Raw genomic sequence first — 7517 nt, 5'->3', positions numbered from 1 at the left:
GCGCCCGAGACCGCTCCCCTGACGCCACCTCGACGGCCGCACCCCGCCACTCGGGGCTGCCCAGCGCCGCTTGCCGTCGCCTTCCCGCCACTGTGCACCGGAGCCACCCCGCCCCGAAGTCACCCCGCCGCCGCCTGGAGCGCCTCCGCCTCGACCACCCCGTCGTTGACCCCGTCGCCGCCACCTCACCCCCGACGTGGATCTGCCTCGCCGGCCACCCTGAGCCCGCTGCCCTCCTCGACCGGCCCCCTGTGAGTCGCCGACTCCCCTCCTCCCTCTCTGCTTGCGCTGCCCCGCCATGCACGCACGCACGCAGCCCGCAGCCCGCAGCCCCTCATCATGGCCTCGCGCACCGCATCCCCGCACTCGGCCGCACTCGCCTCGCTCGTCTTCGCCTTGGCCACCGCTACTTGCCCCCTGGCCAGCGCCGGCCTTCACCAAGCCGCCCGCGCGCCACACTCGCCGGCCGCCATGCAACTTCGCACGCCTCGCGCCTCCCAGTCGAACCGCCTCTGCCGCCGTTGCCCTCCTTCAACTGCCGCGCCGTCGTACCCCCCTGCCTCCGCCCTGCGGTGACCCTGCCGCGGCTCCACGCCGGCGCGCCGCCCTGCCCCCTTGCTCCTCGAGGCCGCCCTGGACACCGGCCTCGCCTCGTCGCACTCCTTGCGGGCGAGCGCCCGCCCAGGCGCACGTTCCCCGGCGCCCGCTAGCGCCCAAACCCGATTGGCCCCCTGGCCCTATGACAGCTAGGGCCCACGCCCCCCTTGAACGATTTAAAAAAAGGGAATTGAAAAATAATAATATATAAAATAAAAATAAAAAGAATTAATTAATTAATTAAAGAAATAATTAACTTCATTAATTTTGCATAACTAAACTAAAAAACTAATTAACCTAATTAAACATTAGTTATCTAATTAGATAATTAATTAGTATGACAGTGGGGCCCACACCCTAATTAATACTAATTAGGGTAATTAAATTGTTTAATTAAATTGTGTCTGTGACCAGTGGGACCCACTGGTCAGATTGACCAGTCAACCCTGGTGACTACTGACGTCAGCATGACCTCATGCTGATGTCATTAATCCATTTTCGAATTAATTTAAATAATTAATTAAATTCTAGAAATTAATAAAATCTTTAGAAAATCATATCTTTTAATCTGTAACTCGGATTAAATTATTTTCAACATGAAAGTTGCTCAGAACGACGAGACAAATCCGGATATGTAGCCCGTTCATCCGCCACGCATCCCTAGCATAGCGAACACGCAACTTTCCCTCTCTGATTCATCTGTCCGAAAACGCAAAACATCGGGGATATTTTCTCGGATGTTTTCCCCCCTTCACTGGTATCACCTCATACCACGTTAGGGCACCCCTAGCACCGCTACTTGCCATGTCATGCATTTGTTTGCATTATATTTATTGTTTCTTCCCCCCTCTTCTCTCGCTAGACATCGAGACCGACGCCGCTGCTACCCAGTACGACTACGGTGTTGACGACCCCTCTCTCTTGCCAGAGCAACCAGGCAAGCCCCCCCCCCTTTGATCACCAGATATCGCCTACTCTTCTCTCTACTGCTTGCATTAGATTAGTGTAGCATGTTACTGCTTTCCGTTAATCCTATTCCGATGCATAGCCTATCATTGTTGCTCCAGCTATTGATACCTTACCTGCAATCCTAAATGCTTAGTATAGGATGCTAGTTTACCATCAGTGGCCCTACATTCTTGTCTGTCTACCATGCTATACTATCGGGTCATGATCACTTGGGAGGTGGTCACGGTATATACTTATACATAATATATGATACTTGTGGTGATTAAAGTCGGGTCGACTCGTAGGAGTACCCGCGAGTGATTCCGATGTTGGGGGCTGAAGGGGCAGGTGGCTCCATCCCGGTAGAGGTGGGCCTGAGTTCCCGAAGGCCCCCGACTGTTACTTTGTGGCGGAGCGACAGGTCAGGTTGAGACCACCTAGGAGAGAGGTGGGCCTGGCCCTGGTCGGCGACCGTGGTTATTTCAAAATAACACGCTTAACGAGATCTTGGTATTTGATCTGAGTCTGGCTACTGGCCTATATGCACTAACCATCTACGTGGGGACAGTTATGGGCACTCGACGTCGTGGTATCAGCCGAAGCCTTCGTGATGTCAGCGACTGAGCGGCACTTGCCGGGTTGGACCGCGTAACGCAACTTCCTTTGTAATGGAGGTTGCTAGGTCTGCTCACCGGCCGCGTACGCAACGTGCAGGTCTGTAATGGGCGATGGGCCCAGACCCCTGCGCCATAGGATTTAGACCGGCGTGCTGACCTCTCTATTGTGCCTAGGTAGGGTTGTGACGTGTTGATCTTCCGAGGCCGGGCATGACCCAGGAAAGTGTGTCCGGCCAAATGGGATCGAGCGTGTTGGGTTATGTGGTGCACCCCTGCAGGGAAGTTAATCTATTCGAATAGCCGTGATCTTCGGTAACAGGACAACTTGGAGTTGTACCTTGACCTTATGACAACTAGAACCGGATATTTAATAAAACGCACCCTTCCAAGTGCCAGATACAACCGGTGGTCGCTCTCTCACAGGGCGACGAGGGGAGGATCATCGGTTAGGATTATGCTACACGATGCTACATGGTGAACTTACCATCTACTCTCTTCTACATGCTGCAAGATGGAGGTGGCCAGAAGCATAGTCTTCGATAAGGACTAGCTATCCCCCTCTTATTCCGGCATTCTATAGTTCATTCCACATATGATACCCTCATTCCATTTGATACCAATGCATACATATGTAGTGTAGCTCCTTGCTTGCGAGTACTTTGGATGAGTACTCACGGTTGCTTTGCTCCCTCTTTTCCCTCTTTCTATACCCGATTGCTGCGACCAGACGATGGAGCCCAGGAGCCAGACGCCACTGTCGATGACGACTACTACTACTAGGGAGGTGCCTACTACTACGTGCAGCCCGCTAACGACGACCAAGAGTAGTTTAGGAGGATCCCAGGCAGGAGGCATGCGCCTCTTTCAATCTGTATCCCAGTTTGTGCTAGCCATCTTATGGCAACTTGTTTAACTTATGTCTGTACTCAGATATTGTTGCTTCCATTGACTCGTCTATGATCGAGCTCTTGTATTCGAGCCCTCGAGGCCCCTGGCTTGTAATATGATGCTTGTATGACTTATTTTATTTGTAGAGTTGTGTTGTGATATCTTCCCGTGAGTCCCTGATCTTGATCGTACACGTTTGCGTGTATGATTAGTGTACGATTGAATCGGGGGCATCACAAGTTGGTATCAGAGCCGACTGCCTATAGGAATCCCCCTTCCACACTCCTTGGCCGAAGCCGAGTCTAGGCATTAAAAAACTTTTACTAACATGGTTGTGTGCCTTGCGGGCCCACCTCGCCATTTGGGTGGTACTAGGATATTTTACTCCTCGATCTTTACTCTGGGACTCTAAACTCTCTTCTACTCGGGTTAAATGAATTTGCTAACTCTAACTCTAGGTTCTCGTAATTACTTCCTTCCGGAGAGCCCCTTATTATAGATGATCGCCTGCTGCACCAGTAGATTCAGAAGATACTCTCCGATGTTATCCCGAGAGCTTGTGCTCATTGTGTTTGCAATTCCCTTCCACCGTCAAACCCTATAGATAACTACATGCACTTGCCATTCTTACCTTAGTCCCTAGTTGCTCTTGTTATTAGAAGATACCCCGAAATACTCGTTGTTGTTCCGAGAATCCTTGTGCCTACTGCCTTGCAGTTCCTTGTCACCTGGATACACCTATAAATTAATCCTCACACACACTGAGGATTTGTTTCTCCCCAGTGGTTCATGTGTTTCACCAAAGTCTTCGAAATACTATTTGACCTTCCGAAAATCCTTAGCAGTCTTTGGCTCTTGAAATTCTTGCTTGCATTATGGATAATCCCATAAGTCTCGTAATCATATTGGCATCCCTTGCCATTATCATTTTGAGTCTGTTGATTCAATATGTTGCGAATGCTCACAATCCTCAATCAGATCCTAGAAGTCATCATTCTGGCTCAGACATAGTTTTAAACATGAGCTGGATCTCGACCAATCAAGTTGCCATCGATTGTAACACTAAGGCTATTCCATTTATCCATCCCTAATCAGAGTATTGCTCCTGATACCTTGTCTTGGAATTCATAACTCCTTTGCATTTGAGCTTTGAGTTAGTCAGTTGTTTCTATAGTCTGATCTCCTTGCCTTCTTTCTTCCTCTGGTTGAGTACCGTGCTCACATCAGCTCCGCTATGGACCGTCAGATCCTTTATAGGGTTATTATCCGACAGTGTCCTTCACAACCAAAATTCTTGTGAGTTCTTTACCTGATACATAATGCCTGTGGTAAATTATATCCTCTACTTTGTCAACCATGCTCTACTTTTGAGCTTGTGTTATTTACTCCTGAAGTTCATGGTATATGCTCTAAGAAGCCCTGATGGGTTGAACCTATGCTTTCCTTAATCTGTGTGAACCCGAAAGTTTTCCAAGGTTCATACTCTAGTAATTCACCAGGTAGATCTTCGCACTCAAATCATTTTTAGTAGAGCAGTGAATGAAAGGTTATGCATTGGAGAAGTGGGAGTCGACCTTGAACTTTGTGTTCATGCCCATGGACACGATGTAGATCTTATCATTAAAGCTTTTCTTAAATTAATTATTCCCTTGGTATAAGTTCATCTTATCTCTGGGATCTGGCCTTTTGCAATCGTGGTTCCGGCCATGTTCTCCTTTAAATATCATTTCTCGTGCAAGTTTAAGCACTTGTCTTCTGCAGAGCAATACCCTAGTCCAACCTCTACTTTGATCTGTCATCGAGCATTACCCCCCTGATATCTCGAGAATATCAAAGAACTGTGTTGCTTCCTATGAGTCTTCATCTAGTATTGCTTCTCGTCATTTTCAGATTTTCCCCGGGTTCTGAGTTATTAGTCACCCGAGAACACCGATAAGTGAATTGATTCCGCACTACGATTCAATAACTCTAAGTAATTCTTGTTGCTTACGAGTTTAATAATCCTTCAAGTCATTCCTAGCCTGATTGGCTATATCATTATCGTGCTGATTTTAACTGTGCTACCTGGTCCTTATTCCCGGAGTACAACTTTCGACGATGAGCTAAGCTTACGTCGATCTTCCTCATCATATCATTTCGCCTTGATCATCAAGCTTGATTTCGAGTTTGTGTCTTACTCGTGGTTCCAATAACCTTTCGCTTCATCGTTCCTTTGACTTGATGTCATCGCCGATCGATTACATCTTCAGGAAATCTCTCGACAAATGTGTCATGATCATCATCAGCATTCTGAGCTCTTCCAGAATATCAATTGAATTCATGATGAGAAAGACCATCCTTGCCCTTGATGATTTGTGTTATCATCGACAACTTTATTGCCTTCCCTCCAACACAAACTTGTTCGTGTTTTGTGTTATACCTTGAGTTCCTTGCTACCCATCATTTGTTCTTCTTTACCTTGGAGTATTACCATCTTTTATGTCAAGAATGTCGTGAGAATCTCACCACCTCTTAAGAATTATTGATACAAGTAATACTTATCACCATCACCATTCCTTCTTGGTCCTCGTGTTGATCCTAACCGGAATACGGACAAATGAACTATGATGTGTGAATTCAAAACTTCTAGCAACCCTATTACTTTGAACCAATGTTTACTCGTGGATGTTCTCCTCGAGCATACAACGTTATATCATTTGATTTGACAAATGTTATCTCCTTGTTCACATAAGTGTGGAAATCCAACTTTTGAAAATCTTGAGGAATTGCGATGAGTCCATCAGCCACGTCCTCACCCTCTCCTTGGTTAATGATGAACTTTTGTTTTGGAACTTGCTTCTATAGTGCAATTCCCGAGAATCTTATAATGTCATGAAATTTCTCTCCCCTTACCTACAGGTTTTTCCGCTTTCTATCATGTCATGGATATCATGCTCTGCTCGTCCTTGGGAAAGATATACCCGTGGAATATGTGTTTAAACACATTTCCCTTTCCATTGTTCTGTTTAACCTGATAATCACATTTTCCTTTCCATTGTCTTGTTAAGCTTTCTTGTAATCTGACTTAACTAAGCAGTGATAATTCCCTGCTTAGTAAGCACCTCGTTGTACAACTCTGACAGTAAGACCATGTTACCATTGTTGATAGCATCCCGGTAACCACCGATGGACGAAAACTTTGCCTATTAGTCCGCCTCGTACAACGAGCAGGAAAATGGTTCTCTTCGTCCCTCGCCCTTGGTATCGATGTTGTTGCCGACATAACTGACAGGCTAGCCGCTGACATGCCTTGCTATCGTGACCATGCAAGATGTCACCACTCCTACTTTTATCCCACCTGGTGGGCCCATAACCCACAGTTCCACAGGATCGAAACCTGACTCTCCTGTACACCCTGTTGTCAAAGTTATTCCTCGTGCTTGACTTCATATGTAATTCACGGGCCACCTGCCAAGTGAACTATTCTGGTATCACACGCAATACTTATTCTCGTTGGTCTAGACCCCTTTCACATTTTGTTTCAGGCATCGAATGATTGCCTACCCGCTTGAAACTTCTCATGGTACCTACTTACCTTGATCTTGATATTGTCTTAAGTTTCCATTTGAGAGTTACTTTCTACCACATTCCTTGGGTTATAAACCAAGATAGCCACCTTGTAGAGTTCTGTTCTTCCAAAACTACCCCTTATCCTTTTCGTAAGTATGATGGAATTCTCAAAGAAAGGATGCCGACTTCATCATGACGACCTGAGCAAAGTAATGAAGACATCCACGTAATGGATCGACCTCTTCGAGAAGAGCAACCAAGATCGAGAAGATTCGTTAGAATTTCATAACCAGATCTTTCCCCCTTACACACCTCTTAAATCTCGGGACGAGATTTCTTGTAGTGCAGGAGAATTGTGACGCCCGGATATTCAAGCTACAGTAACCCTTCGCTAATGATGCCACGTCACCACGATTACTGCTGTTAATCTTGCAATGATTCAAATCCCGTCAAATTTCAAATTTAAAATCAAGTCAAACAATTAAAGTTTTCAAAAGTCAAAACTAAAGTGTTCGAAACGTGGCAAATAAATCGGAAGTAATGTTGGTGGAGAAACCATCTATTTATAAAATGTTCCAATGCACTAAATTAATTATAACAACGATAAAACAATTATTTAAAATGCATTTAAAATAATAATAAATGAAGTATACTTTATTTAAGGTGCCAAAATGTTTGGGGTCATAGCATATTTGTTAACACTAGTTTAGGGGCTACTTTTATAATTTGTAAAACTAAAGTAAGAGAGAAACTAAAATAAAACAATAAAAGAAAACAGAAAAGTAAAGAAATAAAGAAACAAAATACAAAAGAGAAAAAAAGGAGAACCCCCCCCCCTCACTGGGCTCCAGCCCAGCAGGCCACCGGCCGAACTGGGCAAAGGCCCAACCGGCCCCTCACCCCCCTGCTTAACCCCCC

This window comes from Triticum dicoccoides, chromosome 5A (genome assembly GCF_002162155.2).
Source record: "Triticum dicoccoides isolate Atlit2015 ecotype Zavitan chromosome 5A, WEW_v2.0, whole genome shotgun sequence".
Lineage (NCBI taxonomy): Eukaryota > Viridiplantae > Streptophyta > Magnoliopsida > Poales > Poaceae > Triticum > Triticum dicoccoides.
The sequence above is the reverse complement of the archived record's forward strand: the minus strand, read 5'-3'. Positions refer to the sequence as shown.